This window comes from Pseudophryne corroboree, unplaced genomic scaffold, assembly GCF_028390025.1.
Source record: "Pseudophryne corroboree isolate aPseCor3 unplaced genomic scaffold, aPseCor3.hap2 scaffold_279, whole genome shotgun sequence".
NCBI classification, from domain to species: Eukaryota; Metazoa; Chordata; class Amphibia; order Anura; family Myobatrachidae; genus Pseudophryne; species Pseudophryne corroboree.
The window spans coordinates 245,475-259,742 of NW_026969452.1; the positions used below are offsets into that span (position 1 = coordinate 245,475).

The 14,268-nt window shown below is 40.8% G+C and overlaps 4 non-coding genes across 4 annotated transcripts; all 4 read right to left on the minus strand.

Moving 5' to 3' along the window:
• Nucleotides 1-5,729: 5,729 nt before the first annotated feature.
• Nucleotides 5,730-5,893, minus strand: LOC135014132 (U1 spliceosomal RNA). The gene has a single exon (XR_010212700.1). It is a non-coding gene; the product is annotated as a U1 spliceosomal RNA (small nuclear RNA).
• A 151-nt stretch (nt 5,894-6,044) lies between these two features.
• LOC135013941 (U1 spliceosomal RNA) lies at nt 6,045-6,208 on the minus strand. The gene has a single exon (XR_010212528.1). It is a non-coding gene; the product is annotated as a U1 spliceosomal RNA (small nuclear RNA).
• Nucleotides 6,209-6,882: 674 nt separating this feature from the next.
• Nucleotides 6,883-7,045, minus strand: LOC135014166 (U1 spliceosomal RNA). The gene has a single exon (XR_010212723.1). It is a non-coding gene; the product is annotated as a U1 spliceosomal RNA (small nuclear RNA).
• A 152-nt stretch (nt 7,046-7,197) lies between these two features.
• Nucleotides 7,198-7,361, minus strand: LOC135014025 (U1 spliceosomal RNA). Its single transcript, XR_010212604.1, has one exon. It is a non-coding gene; the product is annotated as a U1 spliceosomal RNA (small nuclear RNA).
• Nucleotides 7,362-14,268: the final 6,907 nt, after the last annotated feature.

Sequence of the window (14,268 nt, forward strand, 5' to 3'; positions counted from 1 at the left end):
GCACATGTAAGTGCAAGAGATCCTGAAGCACTCACTCATCATGCGAAAGTACCAATGTGTTTCTTCATTGGTTGCTGGAAGAAACATCTTACAAAAACTATCCAGATTATTAACTTTTTAAAGTTTTTCTAGGAAACGTTCTAGATGAATGCTTATTAGTCTTTGTCAGTATGTACTTTTTGCAAAGTGTCTCTGTGGCGCAATCGGTTAGTGTGTTCAGCTATTAATCAAAAGGTTGGTGGTTCAATCCCACCCAGGGACGTAATTGACCTTGTGATCAGATTTTGGTGATATTTAAGTAGACAAGTCAAAATTGCAAACCCCCTCTTATGGTGTAGGGTACCTGGCCTTCTCTGATGTAATCAGAGTTAGATTTGATTACGTGATTTTATAAAAAAACAGCTAGGAAGCACAATTTAGCAGTGGGTTGGAGAGAAAAAGAAAAATGCTGGCAGAAAAATCCAATTGAGTGATTAAACAGCTCTTCATTTTCTGGCTTTATTTTTATGATAACAAATTTGTTCTCTGAAAAGTGTCCACAAAGCCAAGTATCTGATTAACATCTTTGTAGGGATGGTTTTTCACCTATTACTAAATTAAACTTGCTTCATTGGAAAGGCAGCAAGATGCATCCTCATTTCAATATCTACGGAAATAATACAGGTTGACACCAGGAAACATTAACGCCACTGCATCTTTGCTTTTTTCTCATGTGGAAGTCTGTTTAATGTGAAAACAAGGTGATATCTAATTAGCACACAGGTAAGGAATTAAGAAAATCTTTATTTAAGGGTGAAAATGTTTCTCACAAAATCGTTGCCCCAATGCATCATTGAAATCCAAGCTGGAAAGATGATTTTAATATATCATTTGTACATTTTGTATTGCTCTTCTGGTGACAATATAGTTTGTTTTTGTCAATTAACATTTTAATAATCGGGTAAAGAAAATTAATTGGATTTTTGAAAGAAAACAATACTGTCAATATACTATTAAAACAAATTAAAATGGTAAAAGTTATTGTACTTTAAGTAAAAATAAAAGAGCAAAAATATCAATCCCAGTTTTGGATTACTTTAATTAACAAAAAAAAATGCATATAGCAGAGGATAGTTTCAATCTGCCTACCTCTGGGTTATGGGCCCAGCATGCTTCCATTACAGTACTCTGCTGCACATGTAAGTGCAAGAGATCCTGAAGCACTCACTCATCATGGGAAAGTACCAATGTGTTTCTTCATTGGTTGATGGAAGAAACATCTTACAAAAACTCTCCACATTATTGACTTTTTAAAATGTTTCTAGGAATCGTTCTAGATGAATGCTTATTAGCCTTTGTCAGTATGTACTTTTGCAAAGTGTTGCTGTGGCGCAATCAGTTACTGTGTAAAGCTATTAACCAAAAGGTTGGTGGTTCAATCCCACCCAGGGACGTAATTGACCTTGTTATCAGATTTTGGTGATCTTTATGTAGACAAGTCAAAATTTCAAACCCCCTCTTATGGTGTAGGGTACCTGGCCTTCTCTGATGTAATCAGAGTTAGATTTGATTCAGTGATTTTATAAAAACAGCTAGGAAGCACAATTTAGCAGTGGGTTGCAGAGAAAAAGAAATATGCTGGCCAAAAAATCCAATTGAGTGATTAAACAGCTCTTCATTTTCTGGCTTTATTTTTATGCTAACAAATTTGTTCTCTGAAAAGTGTCCACAAAGCCAAGTTTCTGATTAACACCTTTGTAGGGATGGTTTTTAACCTATTACTAAATTAAACTTGCTTCATTAGAAAAAAAGCAAGATGCATCCTCATTTCAATATCTACTGAAATATTACAGGTTGACACCAGGAAACATTAACGCCACTGCATCCTTGCTGCTTTCTCATGTGGAAGTCTGTTTAATGTGAAAACAAGGTGATATCTAATTAGCACACAGGTAAGGAATTAAGAAAATCTTTATTTAAGGGTGAAGATGTTTCTCACAAAATCGTTGCCCCAATGCATCATTGAAATTCAAGCTGGAAAGATGATTTTAATATATCACTTGTACATTTTGTATTGCTCTTCTGGTGACAATGTAGTTTGTTTTTGTCAATTACCATTTTAATAATCGGGTAAATAAAATTAAGTGGATTTTTGAAAGAAAACAATACTGTCAATATACTATTAAAACAAATTAAAATAATAAAAGTTATTGTACTTTAAGTAAAAATAAAAGAGCAAAATATCAATCCCAGTTTTGGATTACTTTAATTAACAAAAAAAAATGCATATAGCAGAGGATAGTTTCAATCTGCCTACCTCTGGGTTATGGGCCCAGCATGCTTCCATTGCAGTACTCTGCTGCACGTGTAAGTGCAAGAGATCCTGAAGCACTCACTCATCATGGGAAAGTACCAATGTGTTTCTTCATTGGTTGATGGAAGAAACATCTTACAAAAACTCTCCAGATTATTGACTTTTTAAAGTTTTTCTAGGAAACGTTCTAGATGAATGCTTATTAGCCTTTGTCAGTATATACTTTTGCAATGTGTCTCTGTGGCACAATCAGTTAGCATGTTCGGTTATTAACCAAAAGGTTGGTGGTTCAATCCTACCCAGGGACGTAATTTACCTTGTTATCAGATTTTGGTGATCTTTAAGTAGACAAGTCAAAATTTCAAACCCCCTCTTATGGTGTAGGGTACCTGGCCTTCTCTGATGTAATCAGAGTTAGATTTGATTAAGTGATTTTATAAAAGAACAGCTAGGAAGCACAACTTAGTAGTGGGTTGCAGAGAAAAAGAAATATGCTTGCAGAAAAATCCAATTGAGTGATTAAACAGCTCTTCATTTTCTGGCTTTATTTTTATGCTAACAAATTTGTTCTCTGAAAAGTGTCCACAAAGCCAAGTATCTGATTAACATCTTTGTAGGGATGGTTTTTCACCTATTACTAAATTAAACTTGCTTCATTGGAAAGGCAGCAAGATGCATCCTCATTTCAATATCTACGGAAATAATACAGGTTGACACCAGGAAACATTAACGCCACTGCATCTTTGCTTTTTTCTCATGTGGAAGTCTGTTTAATGTGAAAACAAGGTGATATCTAATTAGCACACAGGTAAGGAATTAAGAAAATCTTTATTTAAGGTTGAAAATGTTTCTCACAAAATCGTTGCCCCAATGCATCATTGAAATCCAAGCTGGAAAGATGATTTTAATATATCATTTGTACATTTTGTATTGCTCTTCTGGTGACAATATAGTTTGTTTTAGTCAATTAACATTTTAATAATCGGGTAAAGAAAATTAATTGGATTTTTGAAAGAAAACAATACTGTCAATATACTATTAAAACAAATTAAAATGGTAAAAGTTATTGTACTTTAAGTAAAAATAAAAGAGCAAAAATATCAATCCCAGTTTTGGATTACTTTAATTAACAAAAAAAAATGCATATAGCAGAGGATAGTTTCAATCTGCCTACCTCTGGGTTATGGGCCCAGCATGCTTCCATTACAGTACTCTGCTGCACATGTAAGTGCAAGAGATCCTGAAGCACTCACTCATCATGGGAAAGTACCAATGTGTTTCTTCATTGGTTGATGGAAGAAACATCTTACAAAAACTCTCCACATTATTGACTTTTTAAAATGTTTCTAGGAATCGTTCTAGATGAATGCTTATTAGCCTTTGTCAGTATGTACTTTTGCAAAGTGTTGCTGTGGCGCAATCAGTTACTGTGTAAAGCTATTAACCAAAAGGTTGGTGGTTCAATCCCACCCAGGGACGTAATTGACCTTGTTATCAGATTTTGGTGATCTTTATGTAGACAAGTCAAAATTTCAAACCCCCTCTTATGGTGTAGGGTACCTGGCCTTCTCTGATGTAATCAGAGTTAGATTTGATTCAGTGATTTTATAAAAACAGCTAGGAAGCACAATTTAGCAGTGGGTTGCAGAGAAAAAGAAATATGCTGGCCAAAAAATCCAATTGAGTGATTAAACAGCTCTTCATTTTCTGGCTTTATTTTTATGCTAACAAATTTGTTCTCTGAAAAGTGTCCACAAAGCCAAGTTTCTGATTAACACCTTTGTAGGGATGGTTTTTAACCTATTACTAAATTAAACTTGCTTCATTAGAAAAAAAGCAAGATGCATCCTCATTTCAATATCTACTGAAATATTACAGGTTGACACCAGGAAACATTAACGCCACTGCATCCTTGCTGCTTTCTCATGTGGAAGTCTGTTTAATGTGAAAACAAGGTGATATCTAATTAGCACACAGGTAAGGAATTAAGAAAATCTTTATTTAAGGGTGAAGATGTTTCTCACAAAATCGTTGCCCCAATGCATCATTGAAATTCAAGCTGGAAAGATGATTTTAATATATCACTTGTACATTTTGTATTGCTCTTCTGGTGACAATGTAGTTTGTTTTTGTCAATTACCATTTTAATAATCGGGTAAATAAAATTAAGTGGATTTTTGAAAGAAAACAATACTGTCAATATACTATTAAAACAAATTAAAATAATAAAAGTTATTGTACTTTAAGTAAAAATAAAAGAGCAAAATATCAATCCCAGTTTTGGATTACTTTAATTAACAAAAAAAAATGCATATAGCAGAGGATAGTTTCAATCTGCCTACCTCTGGGTTATGGGCCCAGCATGCTTCCATTGCAGTACTCTGCTGCACGTGTAAGTGCAAGAGATCCTGAAGCACTCACTCATCATGGGAAAGTACCAATGTGTTTCTTCATTGGTTGATGGAAGAAACATCTTACAAAAACTCTCCAGATTATTGACTTTTTAAAGTTTTTCTAGGAAACGTTCTAGATGAATGCTTATTAGCCTTTGTCAGTATATACTTTTGCAATGTGTCTCTGTGGCACAATCAGTTAGCATGTTCGGTTATTAACCAAAAGGTTGGTGGTTCAATCCTACCCAGGGACGTAATTTACCTTGTTATCAGATTTTGGTGATCTTTAAGTAGACAAGTCAAAATTTCAAACCCCCTCTTATGGTGTAGGGTACCTGGCCTTCTCTGATGTAATCAGAGTTAGATTTGATTAAGTGATTTTATAAAAGAACAGCTAGGAAGCACAACTTAGCAGTGGGTTGCAGAGAAAAAGAAATATGCTTGCAGAAAAATCCAATTGAGTGATTAAACAGCTCTTCATTTTCTGGCTTTATTTTTATGCTAACAAATTTGTTCTCTGAAAAGTGTCCACAAAGCCAAGTATCTGATTAACACCTTTGTAGGGATGGTTTTTCACCTATTACTAAATTAAACTTGCTTCATTGGAAAGGCAGCAAGTGATGTCATCCAAGCAGTGGGTCAAAGTTGGCTTCAACCCTCGTCTGCTTATGAAAAGAGAAAAGGGATATGCAGGGCATGGCGGCCTTTTGCGACGCTTGGATGACCCCTAGTTCGCATTAAACACCCCCACCCTCCTTCGGTGTGGGGCTCATGTTGGCCATGCCCCAGCCCCTGAAGCATTCAAGCTGATTTCTTGCAGCTGCTGGGTACTGTAACAGCTCCAGAGCTGCTCTGTAAGGCAAGTAAAAGGGTGTGGGCCCTGCAGCACTACCTGTAGTTTGCATTGTGCATTGGAAGGCACAAAGTAAGCAGACGGGAGGAGAAGTCAGGATAGTGCACAAGGTTATAGAAGGGAGGGGCTCAAGAAAAGAGAAGTGGAAACAGACAGCATACTAGGCTGGAGAGAGACCTGAGACAAAGAGATCTGAATTATACGAGAGCCGTCCAGGGGAAACACAAATTATGCAGTCAAGTTTCCCACATTTGGGGAAATCGCAAGGGGCAGCACACCCAGAGTGCAATGGGTGAGCCTTGCCCTGGGAGAAGCACCTTCATGATCATAGTATCTCACCTTGCAGGTTAGTAGGAGTTGGGCTAGAGCTGGGGAGGGTCGCTGCTCGGGCACTACCTGTCAAGTGAAGGAGATCCAACTGAGGCAGCACAAGGGAACTCTCAAAAGAAGAACAAGGCTAGAGGAAGATCTGAGACAAAGAAATCTGACTTTTACCAGAGCTGACCAGAGGAAAGCACAAACACAGTCCACCACTACCACAAATAATGCAGTCGAGTTTCCCACATTTGGGGAAATCACAGGGGTCAGCATACCCAGAATGCAATGAATGAACCTCACCCTGGGAGAACAATCTTCATGACAATAGTATCTCCTATGCAAAATAAGTATGATTTGGGATAGGGCTGGGGAGGGCCGCTGCTCAGGCACATCTCTGTCAAGTAAAGGAGATTCAACTGAGGCAGCACAAGGGAACTCTCATCTGGGGACAACAACTGCAGGGAGAACACATATTTTCAGATGAACATGGGGTGGCAGAAGGCTGCCTAATACTGAAGCACCCCCAAACAACAAACCAAATGCAACAACTAGTGCAAGCATTCCTGGGGGATGGCCTGCAGCAGATGGATTTGAATATGGTGATGTCATCCAAGCAGTGGGTCAAAGTTGGCTTCAACCCTCGTCTGCATATGAAAAGAGAAAAGGGGCGTGCAGGGCATGCAGGCCTTTTGTGGTGCTTGGATGACCCCTAGTTCGCATTAAGCACCCCCACCCTCCTTCGGTGTGGGGCTCATGTTGGCCATTCCCCAGCCCCTGAAGCATTCAAGCTGATTTCTTGCAGCAGCTGGGCACTGTAACAGCTCCAGAGCTGCTCTGTAAAGCAAGTAAAAGGGTGTGGGCCCTGCAGCACTACCCGTAGTTTGCATTGTGCATTGGGAGGCACAAAGTAAGCAGACGTGAGGAGAAGTCAGGATAGTGCACAAGGGTATAGAAGGGAGGGGCTCAAGAAAAAAGAAGTGGAACCAGACAGCAAACTAGGCTGGAGAGAGACCTGAGACAAAGAGATCTGAATTACATGAGAGCCGACCAGGGAAAACTCAAATTATGCAGTCAAGTTTCCCACATTTGGGGAAATCGCAGGGGCAGCACACCCAGAGTGCAATGGGTGAGCCTTGGCCTGGGAGAAGCAACTTCATGATCATAGTATCTCACCTGGCAGGTAAGTAGGAGTTGGGCTAGAGCTGGGGAGGGTCGCTGCTCAGGCACCCCCCTGTCAAGTGAAGGAGATCCAACTGAGGCAGCACAAGGGAACTCTCGAAAGAAGAACAAGGCTAGAGGAAGATCTGAGACAAAGAAATCTGACTTTTACCAGAGCAGACCAGAGGAAAGCACAAACACAGTCCCCCACTACCACAAATAATGCAGTCGAGTTTCCCACATTTGGGGAAATCACAGGGGTCAGCATACCCAGAATGCAATGAATGAACCTCACCCTGGGAGAACAATCTTCATGACCATGGTATCTCCTATGCAAAATAAGTATGATTTGGGATAGGGCTGGGGAGGGCCGTTGCTCAGGCACATCTCTGTCAAGTAAGTTGCATTTGATTTGTTGTTTGGGAGTGCTTCAGTATTAGGCAGCCTTCTGCCCTACCATGTTCATCTGAAAATATGTGTTCTCCCTGCAGTTGTTGTCCCCAGATGAGAGTTACCTTGTGCTGCCTCAGTTGAATCTCCTTTTGGAGAAGACCTCAATAAGATTGTAGCTGATCTGGCTACTGCTAAAACAGCTTGCCTACCTAGTATTACTCCTACCACGCAGAAGGCTAAAAGTACTTTTCTTGGCCCTTTCATCCTCCAGGTAAAGCGTACCCAAGGTCAGGCATACCCAAAGCAAGCTCATGTTTCCAGACCTGCCAAGCCCAGACTGAAGCAATCCTGGGCTGCCCATCAGCCTGCTTCCAAAACGGACAAGCCTGCCGCATGACGGTGCAGGCCTCCCTCTGGGGGATCCCAGGGTGGGGGGCCCGACTTCTAGGTTTGGCAAAGAAAGGTATAATTCTAAGCTAGAGAATTCTGTTTGGAGTTCACCTTGTACTTTGTGAAGAAATAATAAGCATTGTGGCTGAGCAGATACATGTAGTGTGTGGCTGCAAACTGCATGGATCTGCTGCGTTGTAATGCTGATTCTTTTTTTTTTGCAAAGTACCAATAGCTTCATATAATGTTCACAATTTTTATGCAGGATCAAATAGCTCAATAGGTAGGGTGTTTGATTAGAATTCAACAGGTTATAGGTTTGAATCCTGGGTATGGTAGTTTGAGATGTGTTATTTAATAAAGTATGTTGTTCTGACTGCCGGCATCCTATCACCTGGGATATCATACTAAATAAATGGAGTTGATCAAATTTTTTTTTTTTTAACTAGGGACAATTTCCAGATACTTCTCTTTATAACTGAGATTGCCCCCTGGAACTTCACATCAGTTGACAACTATGCATGAGTGGGCAGTGCTTGCCCTGGATCTGCCCACCCATTTATGTGCCGTCATAAAATAAAGCATGACTAACAGTTATCCTGGGCGTACACTACACAATTATCTGTCAGGCTATCTATCCAGTCTGGATGGATGGAATGAAAATCTGGTAATGTATAGGAGCAAATGTCAATTAACCATTTGCTCCCAAACACTAGAAAAGTGGTCAAAAATGGTCATTACACAAATTGGTTAAACCCAAAATTTAACCAATTTGTTTAGGGGACCATTTTTGTCCATTTTTTAGTGTTTGAGAGTAAATCGTTGATGGTCATTTGCTCACATAGATAACCGGATTTCTATTCCAACCAGCCAGTGTTGGAGAGATGGTCTGCCAGATTACATAATGCATACCAGAGCCATAACTAGACTTTTTGGTGCCCTGTGACAGAGAATTATATGCCCTCCCCCCCATTTTTGCAATATGGACAAAAGGCGCATGCCTTGTGGGGAAGGGGCATAACAAGATTGGTCTCAGAGAAAGCACATGAGATATGAAGATATATCTAGTATACTTGACACTCAATGGTTTGTGGTATTGCCGGGGTGCCCTCCTTAAATGTTTATACAGTCACACATGGCATGTTTGTGTAAATGGCATATCAGCAGTCAGCACTAACTGGTGACATGCCATTTGTACAAGTAAGCCATATGTGACTAATATATAAACATACTTTATTAAATAACACCTCAAACTATCATACCCAGGATTCAAACCTATAACCTGTTAAATTCTAATCAAACACCCTACCCATTGAGATAATTGATCCTGCATCTATTCTAACCTCCAAAAACAGATTCAGTTGCATTTTCCAGCGTGTTTTGTTTGCGCCTTTGCAAATGTCTTACATCGACAAACTTATTTAGTACTATTTTGCAAATAGGGTTACATTGTCGCAACATTGTGTTCCCTAATTGCTTGATTTTTTAAATGCAAAAATTGATAAAGACACCTGATAATTGCTCTGTGGAGTCTTCTTTTGTGTCTACTTCTTATCTACATTTAATTCCCTACCTATAATCAAGGCATTTTTAAATGCTGGGCGCTGCCAGGACGTGAGGCCTACCTAGTCTTTAGATCTGAATTTGAATGTACTTGTGAACTAACTTAATTTCCTACTTCTAAATTCATTCCTAAATTCACTACTTACATTAATCCTGTAGTTGGGCATTTTGAGCCTTCAATTGTGGGCATTGTTTTGTGTCCAGACCAGCAGCTGGTGGTGTGCATTTGCTGGAAAGGCATCGAAGACCTCCGATATGCTGCATCTCCTGATGTGTATCTGCCTCAAGTGGCTGTCAGCAAATGCATGCTAGACACCCCATTCCAAGCTGATTGTGACATCACGGAACATGCATCATAGAACAGGCATGCTAGAACATGGGTCTTCAACCTGCGACCCTCCAGCTGCTGTGGAACTACATATCCCAGCATGCCCTGCCTCAGTTTTAGCATACCTTAATAGCAAAACTGTGGCAGGGCATGCTGGGATGTGTAGTTTCACAGCAGCTGGAGGGCCACAGGATGAAGACCCATGTGCTAGAACCAAACCGCAGGTACATTGAATGCTAGCAAGCTGAATGTTTAAATCCTTTTCGTTCCGCAGCATTCCAATGCGGAAGATTCCATGGAACCAGAGATTATTCCATTGAGAAGGACATGCTGCCTGGATGACTGCACTGTGCAAATTAAATCACGGAGCCAGTTGGCTTGTGGGTGGCTCTGGTGACTGGGTGGTTGGGTGGGCGGTGTGTCGGAGGTGGAGCACATGCAAATGAATGTGTATCATCCAGCTAGTGAGAGAGAAAACTCATGCAGGAGTGTGCCTGCTTGTCAGTGAGTTATGCACCTTGCCAGACGTCAAATCTACATGGAGCAACTGGAGGGGACAAGAGCAGGTTTGGAAAATATAGACAGAAGAGCATATATGCTGGCGCATTCTCCATGATTGTGTCAGCTTATGTTTTGGTGCACTGCACTTTCCTCCACTAAGTTTTAGCCATTTTGTTTAAACGCAAGTGTAGTTGCTTCTCGCTCTTTTGGCTGTGATATTGTATCGTGGTTGAAGAGTCTGCTGGAGGGATTGTTTTCTTCATTGGCGAGAGACTGAAGATATTCCAGGATGGAAGGCTTGGGAACACTATCCGTTTTTCAGTTGTGGAAGAGTTGAAAGACCGGATTGGACTACATTCTATAGTAAAGGGTATCTTTGTATTTATTAATCCTCCCTTTATATGTGTCTGTCTTTCAATAAAGCTTTGGGCTTGTGTTTCCGTCACCCTCTTACACTCCACACCCATAGCCTTATTAACTATTGTATTGTTTAAATGTATAGTGCAGTTCATGATTTATAGTGTAGGCTGGCCTGTGCTGTAGTTCTTGAACTGTACTATACCGACAGCATTTGTATTGTGTTTTGGCTGTGCTGCAACACAGTACTTATGTGTGTAATGTTTATGTATGTTTTTTTGCTTCTTTATGTCAATAAAGACTGCTTTTTCAATCCAATATCTGAAAACAATCAATGTTTATCTTTGATGGCAATAGAAGTGGTATGATATTTGCTGCTTTTGAAAGGCAATATCTGATATGTCCCCTATCTGGGAACCATATATTAAATGGCTTTTCAGAAAAGGGAGATGGGAGAAGAGTTTTCAGTACTTGTAGGACCGATGCACATTTCCTATTCTAGCCTCCAAAAACAGATTCAGTTGCATTTTCCAGCATGTTTTGGATGCGCCTTTGCAAATGTCTTACATCGACAAACTTATTTAGTACTATTTTGCAAATAGGGTTACATTGTTGCAACATTGTGTTCCCTAATTGCTTGATTTTTTAAATGCAACAATTGATAAAAACACCTGATAACTGCTCTGCGGAGTCTTATTTTGTGTCTACTTCTTATCTACATTTAATTCCGTACCTCTAATCAAGGCATTTTTAAATGCTGGCGGCTGCCAGGACGTGAGGCCTACCTAGACTTTAGATCTGAATTTGAATGTACTTGTGAACTAACTTAATTTCCTACTTCTAAATTCATTCCTAAATTCACTACTTACATGAATCCTGTAGTTGGGCATTTTGGGACTTCGATTGTGGGCATTGTTTTGTGTCCAGACCAGCAGCAGGTGGTGTGCATTTGCTGGAAAGGCATCGAAGACCTCCGATATGCTGCATCTCCTGATGTGTGTCTCCTTCAAGTGGCTGTCAGCAAATGCCTGCTAGACACCCCATTCCAAGCTGATTGTGACATCACGGAACATGCATCATAGAACAGGCATGCTAAAACATGGGTCTTCAACCTGCGACCCTCCAGCTGCTGTGGAACTACACATCCCAGCATGCCCTGCCTCAGTTTTAGCATACCTTAATAGCAAAACTGTGGCAGGGCATGCTGGGATGTGTAGTTTCACAGCAGCTGGAGGGCCACAGGATGAAGACCCATGTGCTAGAGCCAAGCCGCAGGTACATTGAATGCTAGCAAGCTGAATATTTAAATCCTTTTTGTTCCGCAGCATTCCAATGCGGAAGATTCCATGGAACCAGATATCCTTCCATTGAGAAGGACATGCTGCCTGGATGACTACACTGTGCAAATTAAATCACAGAGCCAGTTGGTTTGTGGGTGGCTCTGGTGACTGGGTGGTTGGGTGGTTGGGTGGGTGGTGTGTCGGAGGTGGAGCACATGCAAATGATTGTGTATCATCCAGCTAGTGAGAGTGAAAACTCATGCAGGAGTGTGCCTGCTTGTCAGTGGGTTATGCACCTTGCCAGACGTTAAATCTACATAGAGCAGCTGGAGGGGACAAGAGCAGGTTTGCAAAATATAGATAGAAGAGCATATATGCTGGCGCATTCTCCATGATTGTGTCAGCTTATGTTTTGGTGCACTGCACTTTCCTCCACTAAGTTTTAGCCATTTTTGTTAAGATCAAGTGTAGTTGCTTCTCTGCCTTTTGGCTGTGATCTTGTATTGTGGTTGAAGGGTCTGCTGGAGGGAGGGATTGCTTTCTTCATTGGCGAAAGACCAAAGATATTCCAGGATGGAAGGCTTGGGAACACTATCACTAACAGATATCCTTTACTATAGAATGTAGTCCAATCCGACCTCTGTGCTCTTCCACAACTGAAAAACAGATAGTGTTCCCAAGCCTTCCATCCTGGAATATCTTTGGTCTTTCGCCAATGAAGAAAAGAATCCCTCCCTCCAGCAGACCCTTCAACCACGATACAAGATCACAGCCAAAAGGCCGAGAAGCAACTAAACTTGAGCTTAACAAAAATGGCTAAAACTTAGTGGAGGAAAGTGCAGTGCACCAAAACATAAGCTGACACAATCATGGAGAATGCGCCAGCATATATGCTCTTCTATCTATATTTTGCAAACCTGCTCTTGTCCCCTCCAGCTGCTCTATGTAGATTTAACGTTTGGCAAGGTGCATAACCCACTGACAAGCAGGCACACTCCTGCATGAGTTTTCTCTCTCACTAGCTGGATGATACACAATCATTTGCATGCGCTCCACTTCCGACACACCACCCACCCAACCACCCAGTCACCAGAGCCACCCACAAGCCAACTGGCTCCGTGATTTAATTTGCACAGTGTAGTCATCGAGGCAGCATGTCCTTCTCAATGGAAGGATCTCTGGTTCCATGGAATCTTCCGCATTGGAATGCTGCGGAACAAAAAGGATTTAAATATTCAGCTTGCTAGCATTCAATGTACCTGCGGCTTGGCTCTAGCACATGGGTCTTCATCCTGTGGCCCTCCAGCTGCTGTGAAACTACACATCCCAGCATGCCCTGCCACAGTTTTGCTATTAAGGTATGCTAAAACTGAGGCAGGGCATGCTGGGATGTGTAGTTCCACAGCAGCTGGAGGGTCGCAGGTTGAAGACCCATGTTTTAGCATGCCTGTTCTATGATGCATGTTCCATTATGTCACAATCAGCTTGGAATGGGGTGTCTAGCAGGCATTTGCTGACAGCCACTTGAGGGAGACACACATCAGGAGATGCAGCATATCGGAGGTCTTCGATGCCTTTCCAGCAAATGCACACCACCTGCTGCTGGTCTGGACACAAAACAATGCCCACAATCGAAGTCCCAAAATGCCCAACTACAGGATTCATGTAAGTAGTGAATTTAGGAATGAATTTAGAAGTAGGAAATTAAGTTAGTTCACAAGTACATTCAAATTCAGATCTAAAGACTAAACACAAAACACAAAATAAGACTCCACAGAGCAATTATCAGGTGTCTTTATCAATTGTTGCATTTAAAAAATCAAGCAATTAGGGAACACAATGTTGCGACAATGTAACCCTATTTGCAAAATAGTACTAAATAAGTTTGTCGATGTAAGACATTTGCAAAGGCGCAAACAAAACACGCTGGAAAATGCAACTGAATCTGTTTTTGGAGGTTAGAAAAGATGCAGGATCAAGTAGCTCAATGGGTAGGGTGTTTGATTAGAATTCAACAGGTTATAGGTTTGAATCCTGGGTATGATAGTTTGAGGTGTTATTTAATAAAGCATGTTTATATATTAGTCACACATGGCTTACTTGTACAAATGGCATGTCACCAGTTAGTGCTGACTGCTGATATGCCATTTGCACAAACATGCCATGTGTGACTGTATATGCATTTAAGGAGGGCACCCCGGCAATACCACAAACCATTGAGTGTCAAGTATACTAGATATATCTTCATATCTCATGTGCTTTCTCTGAGACCAATCTTGTTATGCCCCTTCCCCACAAGGCATGCACCTTTTGTCCATATTGCAAAAATGGGGAGGGGGGGGGGCATATAATTCTCTGTCACAGGGCACCAAAAAGTCTAGTTATGGCTCTGGTATGCATTATGTAATCTGGCAGACCATCTCTCCTTTACTTGACAGAGA